Below are 20,924 nucleotides of genomic sequence, written 5' to 3' on the forward strand. Positions count from 1 at the left end.
CGGACGGGCTCGGTGGGGCCGGGCGGAGTAGCCCACAGTCGCGGGCGCCCCCTGCCCAGTACCTCGCGCGAAGAGGGGTGCGGGGACGGGGCGCCGGGCGGGCTCCCGGCTCCTCTCGCAGCGGGGTGTCCTTCTCCGCGGGGAGGGCGCCGGCGCTGGGCTGGGGCGTGTGCGGGACGCGCGGCCAGGCTCTGCGGGGCCGGACGAGGCCGCCCGGTGGGGGGGTCTCCGCGCCTCCAGCTCGGGAGAGGGGGCCCCTGCAGTGGGGCCGGGGATGGGGCCCGCCTTGCGGGGGCTTCGCGTCCCACTACGGGGGAGGGCCCGGGACGACGCGCTTGGCGGCTCGAACCCCGCGGATGGGGCGCCCTCCCGGCATTGTCTCTGGCGCGGCAGAGGAAAGTTCTCCGCGGTCCCCGGCCCCTGCCCAAACCCGGCGCTGCTTGGCAGGCCCCAGGCCACTTGCCTAAAGCAAAAGAAGAGAAACGAAGCGAAAGGAAAGGTGGGGGGAGTCCTACTTGGAGCTCGGTGTTTGCTCCCGGGCGGACCTGAAGTGGCTTGTGTTTTCCGCTTGTACCATTTTGGGACCTGCTGCGTTTTCTGAGAGCGACATGAAGTTTCAAAGAAAAAAGAAACTTGCCCGCGTCCGGTGTTCTGCGGTTTGATACATCCCAAGAGTTCATCTTGGGCACTTGTAAAGCAGTTTCCTTTAGTAATGTGGTTTTCCAGTAGCTCAGGGAGACAGACGGTCAACTGCAGACCATCATCGTTAACTTGACCTTAACTTTACCTGTATTCATCAGGCAAGAAAAAGAACTTTCTCTCGCATTTTCCCCTGTCTACTCTGTTAGATTATCTTGGCGTGATTGATTCTGGGATGACATCAGGCCCTGGATTGCTGAGTAATGTTTTGGGATTGTAAAAGCTGTTCGGTTTTTAGTCCAGGGTTATCCCTATTGCAACCTTCACCCCAAAGGCTTTCTGTTTTGCAATTGTAGCGCCGCCAGATAGCTTTAAGAAAATGCAGGTCTTCTGGAAACAACCAGTCAGAGGTTTCGAAAGAAAAAGATCTTGGAGAACAACTGATTTCAGCCCCTTCTGAGAAGGCCGAGAAAGGTGACCTGACTTACCCAAGGTCACGTGGCCAGGAGTAGTTTCCACTTCTTCAGGCTCAGTCCCATGCCTTTTCTGTGTTAGATTTTGATCTGTTAGCCATGAAACAGATTTGGAAACATGCCTTCTTAGCGTCATAACCTTCACCACTTTAGTGCCTTCTCTTCTATCCTGGTAATGCTGCTATTTTTTTTGAGATATGCACTTGCCTCAAATTGCATATTTTGAGATAGGGAGTTAAAAACAAATCACCTAACCCCTACTGTTGAGCCACTAAATGGATTTGGAGATTCAGCTACCAAATGGATTTGAAGTACAAAATGAGTGGCTTATTATATGGGGAATTACTTTCCCTATCCCATTCTTTTGTGAAAAATAGAAACTCCCAGGTCAAAAAAGGGCAGTATCTTAGCGCATAATGTACCCTGTGATGTTCTCTAGACTTGATTTTCAGCCCTCCTGTTTCTTGTGAGCTAAGCAGCCCATCTATTTTTCTCATGAGAGCTCTGAATGGCTGGTTTTTCATTTTTAGTATGTGATAATGTTGGAGAGAAAGGACTTTTCGCAAGCTTGCCATTTGGTGAGGGAAATTGAAATTCTCTACACCTCCCCAGTCCTCACCAGCCACAGCGAGCCAGATTTTCAAAATCAGTGCAAGCCTGGCAGGCCCAAAGATGAATGTGTGCATTCAGCTGAGCCCTCCGTTGTGAGGACTCACGTCCCAGCTGGCATCTCCACGCTGCACCTAGGTGGCTGAAGTCTAGAGGAAAGAAGGGAACCCCAGTTAGCCAGGACAGTGTTGTTCCTGCCCTTTCCCCACCTGGGTCTAAGTCGTATTTAGATCCTGCTGCTCCATTCTCATTTTCCCCTCCTGTTTCTTCACCCAGCCACTGCTGCATCTGGCATGGACTCCGGAAGGTCTTTTCTAGGAGACTGCATGAGTGATCCCCACATGAGCAATGGTAACAGTCACCCCGTTTATTAAGCACTTGCTGTATGCCCTACACGTGTACCTCCTAAGAAGCCTAAGGAGGAGCGGAAACTTCTTGGGGAGCCTTGCCCAGAAAGGACAGCACATCTCAAATTTATCTGGAATTGAATTTTTATTTCATCATCCAGTGAAACATTTGCTAAGTGTCTTCCCTGTGGGAGGTGCCAGTCGTGCAAAGATGAATAGGACCCTGTTCTCAAGGCCTTCTATTTCCAGCCTTATCTTTCAATGTCAGCCTCACACTTTCTCTTTTAATTCATCAATTGAACAACCATGTATTGAGCACCTGTGCCATGCTAAGCCCTGTGTGGAGTCCTGATGATACAATGGTGGACGAAAAAGACCATCACCGCCCTTCTGGAACTTGCATTCCTCTGGAGGAGATGGGCAACAAGGAAGAAGCAGAAGAAACAACCTCTAACAAATGAATGATTCCTTGTTTTCAAGGAAACAAACCTGGGACCAAAGTAGGGGCTGGTGGCACAAAGTTGGTCCTAGTTTTGCAAGGGAAAGCTTTTCTGAGACTGGAAAATGGAGAAGGAACTGGCCAGGCAGAGAGATTGCGGGGGAGTGCATTCCAGGCAGAGGGATGGGAATGTGCAAAGTTGACTATGCACAAAAGAGCTTGGTGTATTCCAAGGAGTGAGGGAAGGCAGGGCTAGAGTGTAAGGGAGAGATGGGGGGAATGGGCACAAGGTGAAGTTTGAGAGGGAGGCAGGGGCGAGATCACACAGCCGATTGATTCTAAGCCATGCTGGGGAGAGTCCCTCCACCCAGTACAAAGAGAAACTTTGGTGAGTTTAAGCTCAGCAGTGAGATCTGATTGCCTTTTTTTTTCTGGAGACAGAGTCTAGCTGTGTTGCCCAGTCTGGAGTGCAGTGGCATGATCTCAGCTCACTGCAACCTCTGCCTTACTGGGTTCAAGTGATTCTCCTGCCTCAGCCTCCTGAGTAGCTAGGATGATAGGCATGCACCACCACATCTGGCTAATGTTTGTATTTTTAATAGAGACAGAGTTTCGCCATGTTGATCAGGATGGTCTTGAACTCCTGACCTCAGGTGAGCGGCCACGGCCAGCCTGATTGACATTTTTGAGATAGTTTTGACTGCTTTTATGAAGAGTGGATGGATCATAGGGTGCTAGGTGTAGAAGCAGGAAGACCACTTAGGAGGAAAGAGGATGGTGGCTTAGAACTGGACAGCAGCAATGGAGGTAGAAAGAAGTGGGTGGAGGCTACTTAGATCTTAGAGATAGCATTGATGAGATCTGGTGATAGATTACATTGGAATGAGGCAAGGGGAAGGACTCAAGGGTGACTCCTGGGGTTCTGGCTTGAACAGCTGGGTGTATAGTGGTGTTATGGGAGACAGGAAGACTAGGAGGAGTATGCTTATGGAGAAAATCAGGTTCTGTGTCAGCCATCCTAAATTTGAGATGTCTAGGAGGCATCCTGTGGAGATTTCAGGCAGGCAGGAGGCCTGGATCTCTGAGGAGACTTACAGGCTAGAAACATTATTACCAGCCTGCTGTGGAGCTGCCAGAGTGCTTGAGTGTCTGCTGACGTTCTTCCCCCTGCCGGGGATGCTCTTCCTCTCTCCTAGACTAATTGCTACTCATCTTTAAAAAGCACCTGTGTCTTTACCTCCTCGAAGATGCATTTAACTCCCTCCTCTACTCTTAGACCCCTGTCTTTACCTTCATCGTGTGTTCAATTGAAATTACCTGTTTTTTTTTTCAGTATCTTATGTGAATGAAATGCTTGGTGCTGGCCTTACCAAATAGTAAGTGCTCACAGTAAGGGTAAATTCAACAAATGTTAGCTGCTATTATTATTATTGATGAGGGCGATAGACATATAAATAAAAATTGCATTATATTAGGATAAGCATAATGATAGTGTATTAGTTTCTTATTGCTGCTGTAACAAATTGCCCCAAGCTTTAGTGGTTTACATCATGCAAATTTACTGTCTTACAGTTCTGGAGGTCAGAAGTCTAGAATGGATCTCACTGACTGAAATCAAGGTGTTAGCAGAGTGTGTTACTCCTGGCAGCGCTGGGAAGAATTTGTTTCCTTGTCTTTTCCAGTATCAGGAGGCCCCTTGCATATCTTGGCTTATAGTTTCCTTCTTCCACCTCCAAAGCCGGCAATGTTGGTCTTCATCCTTCTCAAGCTTCCATCTCTCTGGTTCTCCCTTCTGGCATCTTCTTCTACCTTGAAGGGCCCTTAAAGTGATCCCACTGGGCTACTTGTATAATCTAGGCTATTCTCCCTATTTTAAGGTCAACAGCTTGGCAACCTTGATTCCATCTGCAACCTTCATTTTCCATTGCCGTGTAACTCATGTAACCTAATGTATTCACAGGTCTTGGGGGTTAGGATGTGGATGTCTTTGCAGCCTGGGAAAGGAGGGTGTTATGGGAGCTCTGGGGAGAGGTTCCTAACCCATGGGGAAGAGAAGGTCAGAGACATCTTACCGTGGCTGCAGTGATGCACGGGTGGGAGTCAGCCTCCACTGTGTCCTCACAGTCACTCCTTCGTCAGAGCTCTTCTCTGTGCCAGGCCTCCGTGAAGAGTTGGAGTTGAGGATTCATTTCACTGTGCATTCTCCAGCTGTCGGCCCGATTGTTCACTTTCAACCCAGGGACACTAACTTCTCACCTGGCCTCTTGAAAAAATTAAATTTACTAACCCGTGCAAACCCTCTACCCGCTCCCCCTCCGCACCCCAAGTCCTCTCCCAGGAAGGGATGGGCAGGGTGTGGGCTGGGTCCTTTGACTTCAGAGTCGACTCCCAGTTCATGTCCCAGCACAGCACGCATCCCTACAATTGTTCCTTTTGTACGGCTAAAACCTTGGTTCCAAAGCTACAACCAGGTCCCTAACCTCAGCCAGCCCTGTTCCCCGAGCAGGCCATTGCCCCCAAGAGAGGTCAGGAGGGAGTGTGTGGTTCGCTTAGGACAGATCCGTCTGAGTCCTTAGGAGAAGAAGCAACTGGAGGGCCTGGCCCACTGGTGGCCCCATCTTCTGAGAGTAAAGGAAACACACCATGATGTGCTGTGTAGCCACGTCGCTGTGAGGGGGTAATTAAGACCAGATTTCTGAAGTCCTCTCAGTTATTTAGAGAAAATGGGCTCCTGTCCCAGATCCTCCCCAGAAACAGACGGTTTCTCGAGACCTTAAGCACTTTGGAGAGACATATGAGCTCTCTTGGCCACCGGGGTGCTGAGTTGCAAAGCGACTGAGGGCATCTGCTGCCTGGAGTCACCCTGCCAGCCCCTTCAGCTCCCATCCCTTGGAAACGCCAGAAACGAAGCTTGTCTTGTAATAGTTTTGATGTTTCCTCTTCCTTCACTGGCCTAAGTCAGGAAGTGCGAAGGTGCACAGAGTTAGGAAAACAAAAGTAAGTATGTCCCTCCAGGGGCGGGATCCCGGTTGCAGCCTGGTTTGGGATAGAGAAGAGTGCCTGTCAGTACTTCCCCAGCTGTGGTGGGAGTTACGTAGAAGCCAGCCGGGGAGGATCAGCCGTGGGCAGAACAGGAAGAGGGGAGTCAAGACAGCACCCACCCGCGGCTTCTGGGGGATGCTGGCATTTCCCCTTTCAAAGCCAATCATGAATTTTTGGTCAAGGCTTCTGCCTTTGTAAAAACTCAGCCTGTGTGTAACAATACTGTGTGCCTATTTCATTGTAGTTTTCTATCCAAATAATTTCCTTTTGAGTAGAAATGTAAAAAGGGTGCCCAGGCATTCCATTATAGTTGTTCTCTCCTGAGATCTGTGACCTTGGGGGATGCAGGATGACTCAGTGGAATGGTCGGTGGGTGGGAAAACCAGAAGATTCTGGGGTCTACTATAGTTACCGCCTTTCCTTGTCTTCTGCACTGACCGTACTGACTTAACTGAGATAATATAAGAAAAGCAGGCAGCACAAGGGGCCCGTAGATGGTACCGTTATTACAGCTGTCTTGCAGGGAAATGTGTTTGCTCATGTAGTTCCTCACGTGTGTGCTGGGGCATCTTGAGCGGGATTGGGAAGTGGGACTCTATGTTATTCCTCTTGGCCCTTTGTGCCCAGCACAGTGCCCAGCAACTAACAGGCACTGAGCAAGGAGGCTGAGTCAGGTGTATTGGCTTCAGTTGCTTAGCTGTGTTACCACATTTGTTGAACTTTTTTCATCATTGGGTTTTAATTTTTATTTTTTTTTTGAGATGGAGTCTTGCTCTGTCACCCAGGCTGGAGTGCAGTGGTGCGATTTTGGCTCACTGCCACTGCTGCCTCCTGAGTTCAAGTGATTCTCCTGCCTCAGCCTCCTGAGTAGCTGAGATTACAGGCGCGTGCCACCATGCCTGGCTAATTTTTGTATTTTGTAGAGATGGGGTTTCACCATGTTGGCCAGGCTGGTCCTGAACTCCTGACCTTAGGTAATCCGTCTGCCTCGGCCTCCCAGAGTGCTGGAATTACAGTGAACCACCACTCCCAGCCTAATTTTTTGTATTATTATTATTTTAAGTGATAGGATCTTGCTCTGTTGCCCAGGCTGGAGTGCCGTGGTGCCAATATAACACACTGCAGCCTCTAATCCAGGGCTCAAGTGATCTTTCTGCCTTAGCCGCCCAAGGTGCTGGGACTACCAGCGTGAGCCACCTTGCCTGGTTATTTATTTTTTATTTTTGGATTGGCTTCAATGGCCAGGTGCAGTGGCTCATGCATGCAAGCCCAACACTTTGGGAGGCCAAGGCAGATGGATTGCTTGAGCCTTAGGGGTTCGAGACCAGCTTTGGCAACATGGTGAGACCTCATCTCTCCAAAAATAACAACAACAAAAAAAAATTAACAAAAATTAGCCAGACATGGTGATGCACTCCTGTAGTCCCAGCTACTCGGGAGGCTGACATGGGAGGATTATTTGAGCCCAGGGAGGTCGAGCCTGCAGTGAACCAACATGGTGCCACTGCACTACAGCCTGGGTGGCAGAACGAGACCCTGTCTCAACAAAAATTAGCCAGACATGGTGATGCACTCCTGTAGTCCAGCTACCTCGGCGAGGCTGACACTGGGAGGATCTATTTCCAAGAGGTCGAGCCTGCCAGTGAAACCAACATGGTGCACTGCACCTACAGCCTGGTGGCAGAACGAGACCTGTCTCAAAAAAATTAGCCAGACATGGTGACTGCACTCCTGTAGTTCCTACTCGGGAGGTCTGACATGGGAGGCTTATCTTGCGCCCAGCGGGAGGTCGAGCCGTCGCCAGCTGAACCACATGTGCCACTGCACCTACAGACTGGGTGGCAGAACGAGACCCCTGTCTCAACAAAAATTAGCCAGTACATGGTGACTGCACTCCTGTAGTCCCAGCTACTCGGAGGCTGACAATCGGGAGGATTAATGTTTGAGCCCAGGGCGACGGTCGACACCCTGCGCTGAACCAACATGGTGCCACTGCACTACAGCCTGGGTGGCAGAACGAGACCCTGTCTCAAAAGAAACCAAACTCCTAGCTCCAGGCGATCCTCCTGTCTCAGCCTCCCAAAGTACTAGGATTACAGGCGAGAGCTTATAATTTTAGTGACTATACAGTTTACTTTTAGAAATTCTTAGTTCTTTTTCAGTTCATCCTGCCCTTCCATCCTTGGGTCCTGTTCTTTCCTTAGGGTTTCTGTTTCATGTTTTATATCTTCATTTTAAATATATTGATGTTCTCTTTCAGATTGCTCTGGGTTTGTTCTAGAGGAGCCAGTCCTCCCATTTGTTGTGTCTTCTGGTTTGGGGGCCAAGTGGCTCATGCCTCAGGAGAGCCCCACCTATCTTGGGTAGCAGAGGTGTCTCCACAGAGCAGTGTTATGCTTCAGCAAAGGCTCTAAGTGTTTCCTGGGTCCTGGAAAAGTTTCTGTGGGAACTTCTGGGGCCATGATTTTGACCCCAGACCAATGGCATATGGTGGATTCCACAGTCACACCCGGAGGCTGTAAAACCTGCACGGAAGCCTTTTTTCCTTACTCAGATCCTGCTTTCTTGCCATTTCTCTGGGCTGATGAGAGGAATAATTCAGGCACTCATTTTAGAGGCGACTTTGATCTCTTTGGGGGTCCTGATTTTATAAAGGGGTCTCAGTTCTCCTGTCATCCTGGGAGACACCAAGTTGCAACCAGCTAGCTTAATGTTCAGTCTTTTTCAGACCAGGAAAAGAAAGAACATTTATAAAAATGTGAAAATTGCCATTTTGGGGAAAGAACTGAAATCTGTAACGGAACATTAGTAATGAGACGATCGGATTCATATCAGCAAGCACTTACTGAGCGCGTCCTGTGCATTCACCTGCCGCAGTGCCTACTGGAGGTACAAGGGGGGTGGTAGGGCCATGATCATTTCTGTAACCCCTAGTGCCTAGCACCAAACCTAGGCAAGACAAACATTTCAGAAGAAAGAAAGGAAACGCATGTGCTTGAAGAAGACAAATGCTGATGCAAAAGACGTACTAACATAATGAAGAATATCACTGAATCGAGACTCAGAAGTCCTGAGTTCTAGTCTGGAATGGATACTGACTAGTTATGTGACCTCACATAGTAGCCATTTATCCTCTTTGGACCTCAGTTCCCCACCTGCGTAAAGGGGATGGTAGCTCCTGTCCTGTGTCACCCTCCCCGCCAGGTTACAGTGCGATAATAGGTATGGCAGTGTAGGAGCCTCGGAGGGGTAAAGGGTCAGTCTTGTCTTCAAGGCCAATGGGACAACGTGCCTTCCAGCAGCCATCTTGCCTTGGGAACTCCCTTCTGTGGGCACTGGGTTTTCAGGGGATGGGCTGTAAGCATTTCAGGTCTTCAAAGCTTGTTTGAGCTAAGGGGCTATTCTTTGGTGTATGGTCAGTATTTGGGCACTGGGGAGCTGATCTGCTTCCTGTCTCATGTGCCTTTCCCCTAGAAGTTCCTTCAGGATGCCATCAATATGGGCCAAGCTGTCGCAGAGAGCCATTCCTGGATGGAATTTTTGCACGTCATTGCCTTTGTGATCTTTGACCCACTGTTCCTTGCGGCTCCTCCTCTGGACAGTGATTCTCATGACCCCTCCAGTGGGCTGTCCTTTGGCTAGATCATTCTTTCCTGCCTAAGGTGACTTGGCGGGTGGAGGGTCGGAGCATTTGTTATGATACTGTGGGAAAACCACTGGACTTGGAATCAATAATGATCGCTATTATGTATTGCTTGTTAATATATGTCATTACTGTTGTAAGCAGTTTTCCTCTATGAGCTCATTTAATCCTCATAGTAACCCTATGAAATAGGCGCTATTTCTAACTCCCATTTTATATATGAGGAACCCGAAATACACAGAGCCTAGCTAACTTCCCTGAGGTCATATAGCTAGTAAGTGGCACGATTTTTTTTTTTTTTTTTTGAGACAAGGTCTCACTCTTGTCTCCCAGGCTGGAGTGCAATGGCGCTATCACAGCTCACTGCATCCTTGCAATCCCAGGTTCAAGTAATCCTCCCAGGTTCAAGTGATCCTCCCACCTCAGCCTCCCTAATAGCTGGGGCCACAGGTGTGCGTCACCAGGCACAGTTAATTTTTGTATTTTTAGTAGATATGGGGTTTTGCTATGTTGCCCAGGTTGGTCTCAAACTCCTGGGCTCAAGTGATCCACCTGCCTTGGCCTTCCATAGTGCTGGAATTGCAGACATGAGCCACCATGCTCGGCCCTTGTAAGTGGCAAGATTTTAAGCAAGGCGATCTGTGTTCAATACCCATATTCTTGACTGTGATACAATATTGCCTCTACAGACTTGAATTTTAATTCCACGCCCTAATTTTTCATGTGGCCTTGGAAGAGTCTGCTTTTAGCCTTTCTCTTAGCCTGCCTGAGCTTTAATTTTCTATTCTGTAAATTTTGAAAACTCTCACAGTTTTTTCAGGGTGTCAAATAAAGCAATACATAAGGAAAGTGGCTAAGTGAGTGCCTGGCACATAACTGGTACTAAACAAAAATGAGTGGGTTTCAAAATGAGATAAGAGTTCTCATTTGCATGATCAGTAGGGAGAAGAAGCATGAAAGAGTGAATTAAATTTTAAGAGTTTTCATTGCACAAACTTTCCTGCATATCTTGCTATATGCCAAGCACTTAGGATATGAAGATGAAAAATCAGAGTCCACTTGCTAGAATACCTTCCAGTTGAATAGAAGAGAAAGATATGTAACTGTTAATAATTTGGCACCAGTGTCACTCAACAGCATGGGAGAGTTACCAAGAACAGTCATAGGTGTATAGGGAAGGGAGAGAGTCCTCCCAGCGGGGTGGTCAGAGAAAGCTTTGTGAAAGAAGTGTCTGAGCTTTACTCTTCCAAGATAGGCAGGATTTCCCTAAGTAGGGAGAGAAGGGTATTCAAGATTGAGAATAGCTGGATCAAAGTCTTTGTGGTAGGAATGTACTGGCTATTTTTGGGGCGGTCTAAGGAAAATGTCTTCAAGGAGAAAGGTGAAACTCTTAGTTAAAATAAAAAATGGCATTTGGGGCGTCTCTCTGAAATGCAGTCATCCTTGCTACTTCCTATGCCTCCACTGTTACAGAACTCCTGATCCAGAAAAGCAAACTACGGTGTCGTTTATAGACCTTCCGATAATAGCCGTTAGCAAGTTTCCTCTCCTAGGACAGTTACTTCCTCAGCCCTAAAATAGAATGGCAGCAGGGCGGAGATGTGGGATATTTGCAGTCTACACTCCGTTGAGCAGCATACTGTGGGGGCGAGTGAGCCACCAGGTGTAGCAGACAGTGGTTGCTTACCCAACATCCTTTCCCCTTCTGTTTCGCTGGCAGTACGTTGATCTTCAGATGTCCACCCTCCAGCGGATGAATCACTGGGTCCCGTTCCCCTTGGCAGTGATTGGGTTAGGTGTGGGCAACTGACAGAGCTCTGGCCAATGAAATATGAAGGGAAATTGGCTGGCGGTGGGGGTGAAGAAAGATTTTCTGCATCTTAAAAGAGACATGTAGGAAGAAAAAGCCCCTCTTCCTTTGTAGGACATACTGGAGTTAGCGTGTGATACCTGGAACCATGGTAGCCATCTTGGGACCGTGAGGGAGCCTAGCTTAGGGAGGATGTATTGAGGGTGTCAGAGCAGAAAAATGGAAGGAATGAGACATCAAACAACTGCCTTTAGACTATTCTGATGTGAGTTTTCTGTTATTTGTAACTAAAAAATGCCTTAATGAATGCACAGTGGGATGGACAACTCACATGGCACCTAGAAGGTTCTGGGTTCACTACACTTTCCTCATTCACCCTAGGCTTTAGCCCACCACCCTGCTTCAACTCTTTTCCCAAACGAAGAACCTTTATACTTTTACAGTCTTGCTGTTCCCATCATCCGAAATGCCCTTTCCCTACCCTCCCCATCTGCCAAAAACCCAACTTATTATTTAAAGCATGGCTCAGGTGCACCATCTCTGAAAAGCCTTTCCTGATCTTTGCTATTGTGATTATTTTCTTCTTTGAGTACCCATAACATTTGTCGTCCTCTTCTCAACCTCCGTTCCTCCCTCACTCCCTTCTCCCCGTCTTTCCCTTCCTCCCGCCTCTCTTCCCCCATCCCTCTTCCTCCTTTCCTCCTTTTCCCCCTCCCCTCTTCCCTTTCCTCCCCTTCCCCTCTCCCCTCCTCCTTTCCTCCTCTCTCTTCCCCTCTTCCTCCCCCTCTTTTTCCCCCTCCTTCTCCTCCCCATTTTCTCCTTTCTCCTCCCACTCCTTCTTTCCTCCCCGCTTCTTCCTCTTCCTCCTCCTTCTCTCCCCACTCCTCCTTTCTTCCTCTTCTCCCTTCTTCTCTTCCTCCTCGCCATTTTCCCCCTCCTCATCCTCCCCCTTTTCCCTCTCCTACTCCTCCCTCTCCTCCTTTCCTCCTCTTCTTCCTCCTCCACCTCTCCCTACTCTTCCCCTTCTGTCTCTGTCTTTCTGTATTAAGCGCCCACCACATGCCAGCTGTTGTGCTGCATACTGTGCTGTCCTGGAACCTGGAACCTGGAACCTCTCATATGAATGGGAGCCAGACATACCCAGATAATTATGAGCCAGCATGTTTAGTGTGGTCCTGCAGGAGCATAACATGTAATGGGCGCTTAGGAAGAGGTGCCTGACTTCACCTTGCAGGGAGAGTTAGAGAAGACTTGTTACAGGGTGTGATCCTTGAGCCAAATCTTAAATAATGAATAGGAACCAGCCAGTAAAGAATGGAAGGAAGGGAAGGAAATTCTAGGTGTAGGGAACCTCAGCAAGGATGTGAATGGTACCAGTAGCACAGTATGTGCTGGGAATTACAAGTGGTTCGATATGGTTGGAACCTAACGTTTGAGGTAGGATGTGTTGAGGTCAGAGGAGGAGGCAGGAGCCATATCCTGGAGCTTGAACTTTATCTTGAAGTCACTGAGGAAACACTGAAGGCTTAAGGCAGGAGGGTGATGTGATACTTGCCTGTTGGAAAGGTGACTCTGGCTGCATTGGACTGAATAGATTAGGTGGTTGAGGGCAGGGTCTGGGAGCAGGAAGACCAGCTCTGATGCTCTTATAGGAGTCTGAGAGGGAAGATGGGGAGGCAGTGGGATTGGTTGGCATGGGGATCATTTGGAGGGGGATGGGCAAGAGAGAGAGCCATGACACTGATTTCTGGCCAGTTGGCAAGGCTGAGTCATGTCTGTGTCTCAAAATATAGTCACCTCCTCAGCCTCCTAGTCCTTCCAGTGTGTGTGTCCCTTGGAGTGGTCAGTTCCTGGCTTCATTGGAAAACGGGCTGAGGGAGACGCAAGTCTGTGTCCTCGCTTCCTCCTGTCTTCTCCTCCCACAGCTGCAGCACTTTGGCTGCTGCTTAAGTGGAACAGGAAGTGGAGCTGTGACATGGTTTTCCCTACACCCTTGCTTTCTAGATCTGAGCTTGAGAAGAGAGAAGACTTCCTTCATGCCTGTCGCTCATTGTCTTTCCTTCTTGCTCTTCTTCCAACCCAAACCAATTCTGAATACACCTTCCCAGTGTCTGCAGTCCAGCCCCTTCTGTCCATCCCATAGTTCCTGCCTCCGGCCAGTGTTCTGGGTGGTTTCTCCAGAATCATCCAGCCCTCTCCTACCTCACTGCCCTCAGCCCATCGTCTGAGCTGCTTCAGGGAAATCTCCTTAAAACTTCAGATTGGGTTGCCTTCCTGCTTAACAAGCTTCAGTCTCCATCCCTGTGCCCAGGTGGTCAGGAACAGAGGAAAGCAGCTGGACGTTTCAACTGCTCAGACCCAGGGTCAGCCCTGGCTCTCTGCTTTACTCACTGAACGCCTTTAGACAAGTCACCCAACTTGCCAAACCTTCATTTCTTCAGCTGTGAAATGGAGATAACTTGCCTTACTGAGGAATGAGTGAGTAAAAAAATACATTAAAGTGCCATCCTAACACACACACACACACACACACACACACACACACACAGGTTTTCTTTTCTTCTTGCTGTTTTATTTATCTTGGTGAGTCCTTCATATCCACTTAGCAAACTGCCCATCCTGTAGGAGACCAGATGCTTAATTCGTGTTTGATGAATAAATTATTCCTTCGTTCCTTTTTAGCTGAGAATTTGACAGTCTCTCTTTTGCTAAATTTGAGAAGCTTTTTTGAGTTGTCTTTGAGGTCCAGAAGGATCGGGGCCCTGGTGCTCAGAGGAGTTCATTTGGAGGAGGAAATGGAAGCCAAGACTTAGTCTCAGGCTTCCTGACTTCAAGCCGGTGATCTTTCCATTGGCCACCCTGTAACTTCCTGGGCAATCAGGAGCCATCTACTGGGGCACGTTGCCCAGACCCTGGGATGTATCATCATGAAATGAGTGGAGGCCCTCCAGGCAGCTATTATAGAGAACAGCAAATTGAGGAGTTTGCATAAGCAGGGCCACATGAATTAGTCAGCGAAGTATACATGCGTTATTCTTCAAAACTCATTTTTCCCAAAGAATCTTAATGGACAGAACATGTGTGTGTGTGGGGGGGGGGGTATGGGGGGGGGGAGGGATGAGGGTGTTCTCCTCCTTGAAAGTTGGTTGGGGTAATTTAAGTTCAGTAATGATATTTTAAACTTCCAGCTTGAAGGAAGTAATAGTGTTAAGTGTTTGCAGATGGTAATCACATGGGACCTGAAACAGAGTCTACAGAGGGTAATCATACACCAGAAACAACGCTGCTTCTGTGGTATGGGTGGCTGGTAAGAGTTTGAACCCTGGACTTAGGTGTGGGTCCTAACTTGGCTTTTTACTGGCTACTTGCTGACCGCAAGCAAGTTTCAAACCTCTTTGAGCCTTAGTTTTGTTACCTGTCAAATGGAGAGAATAAGACTTCTGCTTCATGGGTTTTGTCAAGAGAACTATCTAAAGTGAGACATGGAGAACAGTGGGAGTGGTGTCTGGCACATGGAACTAGCAGGAGAGGAAATGTTAGCTATCCTGATGACGGGGGTGATGAAGATGACTGTTACAGGTTGAATTGTGTCACTCCAAAAGGTATCTTGAAGTCCTAACCCCCAAAACCTCACATTGTGTTTTTATTTACAAGTAAGCTCTCCACAGAGGAAATAAAAATTAAAATGAAGTCACTGGGGCAGGCCTGGATCCAAAATGACTGGTGTCCTTATGAAGGAAATTAGGACCTAGAGGCAGATATGCACAGAGGGAAGACAATGTCAAGGCACACAGGGAAAAGACACCCCTGTGACTGCAGTGATGCAGCTACAAGTCAGGGAACATAAAGTATTTCTGGCAACCACCACAAGCCAGGAAGAGGCAAGGAAGGATTCTCTCTGAGAAGAACGAGAGAGGGTATGGCCCTGCTGATACATTGATTTTGGAATTCTAGCCTCCTGAATAGTGACAGAATAAGTTTCTGTGCCATCCAATGTTGGTACTTTTTAATGACAGCCCTAGCAAATTAATACAATGATAATGATGGTGGCGGTGGTGATGATGATGATGATGGTTTTGGTGATGGTGGTGATGGTGATGATAATGGTGCTACTGCTGCTGATGGTGGTGATGGTGGTGATGGTGGTGGTGGTGGTGGTGGTGATGGTGGTTGGTAATGATGGTTGTAGTTATTATGGTGATGATGGTGGTGGTGGTGATGATGATGGTGGTGATGGAGATGATAATGGTGCTGATGGTGGTGATGGTAGTGATGATGATGATGGTAGTAGTTCTGATGGTGATGATGATGGTAGGGGGATGGTGATAATGGTGGTGATGATGACAGTGGTGGTGGTGGTGATGATGATGGTGATAGTGGTGATGATGGTGATAGTGGTGATGATGGTGGTAGTTATATGATGATGGTGATGATGATGGTGGTGATGATGGTGTTGGTGATGATGGTGGTAGTTATATGATGGTGATGATGATGGTGATGATGATGTTGGTGATGATGGTGGTAGTTATATGATGGTGGTAGTTATATGATGGTGATGATGATGGTGGTGGTGGTGATGATAATGGTGCTGCTGCCACTGCTGATGGTGGTGATGGTGATGAAGATAGTGGTGATGGTGATTAAGATGGTGGTGGTGGTGATGATGGTGGTGGTGATGATGATGGTGATAATGATGGTAGTGATACTGATGGTGATAATGATGATGAGGATGATGGTGGTGGTGGTTATAGTGATGATGATGGTGGTGATGATGATAGTGGTGGTGGCGGTGATAGTGGTGGTGATGATGGTAGTGGTGGTGGTGGTGATGATGATGGTGATGATGATGGTGGTGATGGTGATGATGGTGATGACAGTGGCGCTGATGACAGTGGTGGTGGTGATGATGGTAATGATAGTGGTGATGATGATGGTGGTGATGATGATGGTGTTAGTGGTGATGGTAATGATGGTGATGATGATGATGGTGGTGATGGTGATGATGATGATGATGATGGTGGTGATGGTGATGATTTGGCATTTGGCCTAAAGACTGACCCAGAAGGTGGCCACATGTGTCTGACTATAGATAGTCCTGTGGCTTTAATTTAGCGAGCACTGGCATGAATGTTCCTTCCAATTTTATATTTTAGACATGCCTCCAGTGGCATTTTTGGGGAACTTCATTGGTATTATACTAGGAGCAGGTGATTCAAAGTAAATATTCCCGGTCTAGAGAGTGAGATGGAAACTGAACGGGCACAGTTCCTCTAGAGGTGAAGTGACTTTTGATCCACTGCATGACTGTGTTGGAAAAGGGAATCCCCAAAGTTCTCTCAGATCGTGGCCTATGAGTCACCATATAGTCAGTGGTGGGGCAGGTGCTTTGTAGCCAAGTGCGGAGACTGAACAGGCAACAGGACGGTGACCACGACTAGTGTGTGTCAGGGATTGGAGAAGAGGTTGATGTGGTGGGATGTGGAAGAGATGGGAACCGGAGGCTTAAGATACAGCGTCACAGTGAGCAGGAACTAGATTGAAATTGAGAATAAGGTAGGTCTTAATGTTGCCGCCAGGAAGATGAGATTTGTGAGTTGTGCTTTAGAAACATCCTTCTGTTGGGGCTTAACTGTAACTCCTTCATCTCCAGGTTGTGTTGGCCTCCTTGTGCACTGCATTGAGAGGATATTCAAATTAAAGGGGAGAAGCACTGATTTTGAAGGATGAAAAAGGAACAATGTGAGTTATTCCATGTCTTAGAGATAGTGTGGTATGACAGAGAGAGTGTAAACTCTGGTATCACATAGTCCTGGATTGGAGTCCTTCGTGGAATCTGGCTCTGTCCCGTGCTTGGTGACCTTTGGTACCTTCTTTTCTCTGAACCTCAGTTTCCTCTCCTTTCCACTTGCGCTGCCAATACCCCCTGTAGAGTATGGTGGAGATTCAATTGGGATCTTAATAGGCCAAGTATGTGGCACCTGAGAGGCCCTGAATAAACGTTGGTTGTTCTACACTGAACCCTGTCCACATGTGGGATAAGCCCCACAGGGGCTTATTGGTGCTTGTGAAATCTAATTAATCAGAGGTGGGAAGAGAGAGCTGGCCTCTGGAAGGGCTTACTTTTCATAGGAGTAAATACATTGTCAATAACAAAAGGAGTCCCTGAGTCCCGGGGAGGAAGGGGCAAGACATGGTGGCTCCTGGGGGGTCATGATAACTCTTACTGGCAGGTGTAACTATGAAGTCCCCATTGCTCTCCATTTCTTTAAAATATCAAGAAAAGCAGGTAAAGGCTCCTCAGCTCTGGATGTCTTAAAAATAGCCACTGAACAGAGTGGCCAAGCCATTTTCCCCATGACCTGGCACATGAAGTGCCCCTTCCCCACCCACTCCTGCTCTGCCGTCTCTGCCCAGTAATGACTCCTCATGTATCCTCATCCCAGACACTCAGCTGGGAACCTTGATACTTATTCCACGCATATTTGTTTGCATTTACATTGCATGCCGGTGGTATTCTAGGGGCTGGATAACAGTAGCAAGCATGACAGAAAAATCCCTATCCTCGTGGACCTTACATTCCAGTGGGGCAACAGATAGCAAACAAACATGAAATAGATGGTGTATGAGATGACAAATAGTCCTTATGGAAGAAAAATCATCTGGAGGAGGAGGCTGGGACGTGCTGGGGAGGGTGTGCATTGTTAAATGGGGTGTTCAGAGAAGCTCTCCCTGAGAACGTGACACTAAGCAAAGACCCAAAGGAGCTGAGGGAGTGAGCACATGGCAGTTTGGGGAGAAACTATTCCTAAGCACAGGGCCTGCCCTGTGCAGAGACCCTGATAGCTGCATGCATGGCACATTAAAGGAACCTCAAGGAGGCCAGTGTGGCTGGAGTGGAGTGAGTGACAAGAAAGTCGGTGCAGGAAAAAGTTGATGGGGTGGGGATGAGGGCTCAACCTTGCTGGGCATTTTGAGGACTGTAGCTTTTACCCTGAATAACAAAAGCAGCTCTCGGAGGGTTGTGAGCGGAAGAATGATATGGGCTTGGCTTACCTTTTTTTTCTAACCAGTGTATTGTTTATGCTCGCACTGCTATAAAGAACTACTCGAGACTGGATAATTTATAAAGAAGAGTTTTAATCAGCACACGGTTCTGCAGGCTGTACAGGCTTCTGCTTCTGGGGAGGCCTCAGGAAACTTACAGTCATGGTGGAAGGCGAAGGGGGAAGCAGGTGCCTCTTACATGGTGGAGCGTGAGAAAGAGAGAGAGAGAGGAGGGAGGTGCCACACACTTTTCAACAAGCTGATCTCGGGAGAGCTCTATCACGAGACAGCACTAGAGGGATGGTGCTAAACCATTAGAAACACCTGTGTGATTCAATCACCTCCTACCAGGCCCCTCCTCCAACACTGGGGATTATAATTCTACCTGAGATTTGGGTGAGGACACAGCTCCAAACCATATCAAGCAGTATCTGCTGTCTGCAAATGCTTAATGCTGGTGAGAGTGGAAGCAGCGGCAGTGATGGGGATGGTTGAACTCTGGAATTAGGGATTTCTTCTCCCTCCCTCAACTCATCCAAACCATGGCCAAACTGAATCAGTTCTACCTTGGCCATTGTAGGGAGACTGGGAGGACTTTGGAGATACTACACATCAAGTCTGTCAGTCTGTCAGCCCTTTTAGAACAGGAATGTGTCTTCTTTCTTAAGTGTCCTTAAAACCTAGCCCAGTGCCTGGCATAAGTGTAGGCATTTTAAATGCTTATGATGATTAGCCTGTCATTATCTGATCCCTAAGACTGAATTTGGAGCCATCTTCAGTGCTCCCAGGATCCCCTTGTACTTAACCTTTTCAAAACATCTGTCACTCTGATCTTTCATTGTCTGTCTGTTCCCTCTGCTGGTCCATGAGCTTCATGAGACCCATGCTGTTTTTTGCTCTTTGTGTTTTTTGAGACAGAGTCTCACTCTGTCGCCCAGGCTCGAGTTCAGTGGTGAAATCTCGGCTCACTGCAACCTCTGCCTCACGGTTTCAAAGGATTCTTATACCTCAGCCTTCCAAGCAGTTGGGACTATAGCTGTGCACCACCATGCCCGGCTTATTTTTGTATTTTTATTTACCTATATATTTTGAGATGGAGTCTCACTCTGTCACACAGGCTGGAGTGCAGTGGCATAATCTCACCTCACTGTAACCTCTGCCTCCCGGGTTCAAATGATTCTCCTGCCTCAGCCTCCCAAGTAGCTGGGATTACAGGTGCCCACTACCATACCCAGCTAATTTTTGTATTTTTAGTAGAGATGGGGTTTGGCCATATTGGCCAGGTTGGTCTTGAACTCCTGATCTCAAGTGATTCGCCCACTTTGGCCTCTCAAAGTGTTAGGATTACAGAGATAAGCCATTGCGTCCGGCCTGACCCACACTGTTTTGTCCACTTTTTTTTTTTTTTGTTTAATTGAGATGGAGTCTTGCTCTGTCACCCAGGCTGGAGTGCAGTGGTGAGACCTCGGCTCACTGCAACCTCTGCCTCCCGGGTTCAAGCGATTCTCCTGCCTCAGCCTCCCGAGTAGCTGGGACTGCAGGTGCATGCCACTTCGCCCAGCTAATGTTTTGTATTTTCAGTAGAGAGGAAGTTTCGTCGTGTTAGCCAGGATGGTCTCGATCTCCTGACCGTGTGATCCCCCTGCCTCGACCTTCCAAAGTGCTGGGATTATAGGTGTGAGCCACCGTGCCCGGCCTGTTTTGTCCACTCTTGTAAGTGCAGTACCTGTCTCTGGGCCTGCTACCTGGTAGGTGCTCAGGAAGTGCTCTTTTAAATGAATGAATGCACCTGGTCCCTTTTATCACCTGCTGAGAAGGTCACTGGTTCCCGCCAGTGTGTCTTCCAATCCCAGCATGTCATGGGGAAGATTAAATTGTTAAAAAAAAAAAAAAAAAAAAAAAAAAAAAAAAAAAAAAAGCCCTGAGCCTACAAGATAGCCTCTGGGCTTTTTGAAGGGAAGAGCAAAGTCAGAGAGCTGTTACTGTTTGAATCAGCAGTGCTGAAGGGCTCTTGGGAAGTGGAGTGCTCTCCGAGGCTTGTCTACACGGCAGAGGCATGTGGATAATTGCATCAGGAGAGTGGGGGGTGCTTGACCGCCAGACTGATAGGCGGGAGATGGGCCAGAGTCCTCCTGGGCTAGGAGATCCCAGACAGTGTTTCCAGAAATTCTGGTTGACTGAGTTTGCCTGTATAGAACAGAGAATGGGCAGCCACAGTCTCATGTGAAGATATTATGCCACTTTCCCATTTTCAAGCTCAGCTCACATTTATTGATTTTTTTTCACCTCAAGGCCTTTGACAATTTCGTTATCCATTTTTAAATTATATTTTTGTAATAGCTTTATTGACATACAATTCACATACCATGCAAATCACCATTTAAATTGCAGAATTCAGTGGTTTTTAGTATATTCACAGAGTTGTGCAACCATTGTTGCAGTCAATTTTAGAACATTTTCATCACCCCCTCCTCAAAAAAACTCTGTCCATACCCATTAGCAGTCACTCCCCATTTTCCCAATTCTCCTCCCCCAGCCCTAGGTAACCTTTAATCTACTTTCTGCACAATTCCTTTTTTTCCCCCAAAATGTAAACATAATAAACACTCCAACAGAAAATTTAGAAAGAACAAGAAAAGATAAAGAGGCAGATAATGATCATCCATAATTATCCAGCCACTGAGAGCTGACCACTTTTGTCTATCTATGCTGATACACTCACAGACACATAGTTTTTGTGAACAGTGACATCTTACACATTCTTTTCAACTTATGCCTTCATTTAATATATAGGGACTCTCTTTCCATGTTGAATAAATACAGATTTACATGATCATTTTGGCTGGCCATGGGTAGATCATAATTTATTTGACTGGTT

General features: G+C 47.7%; 1 protein-coding gene across 1 annotated transcript in view; it reads left to right on the forward strand.

Annotated features, from left to right (window-relative positions):
• The first annotated feature begins 2,052 nt into the window (after positions 1 to 2,052).
• The window catches only part of ASAP1 (ArfGAP with SH3 domain, ankyrin repeat and PH domain 1), a 399,491-nt gene continuing 380,619 nt past the window's right edge, over positions 2,053 to 20,924 (forward strand). The window contains 1 exon segment of the mRNA XM_017870527.1: positions 2,053 to 2,072. The gene's annotated coding sequence lies outside the window, so the exon portion shown is untranslated.

This window comes from Rhinopithecus bieti, unplaced genomic scaffold (assembly GCF_001698545.2).
Source record: "Rhinopithecus bieti isolate Rb0 unplaced genomic scaffold, ASM169854v2 scaffold_54, whole genome shotgun sequence".
In the NCBI taxonomy this organism is placed as follows: domain Eukaryota; kingdom Metazoa; phylum Chordata; class Mammalia; order Primates; family Cercopithecidae; genus Rhinopithecus; species Rhinopithecus bieti.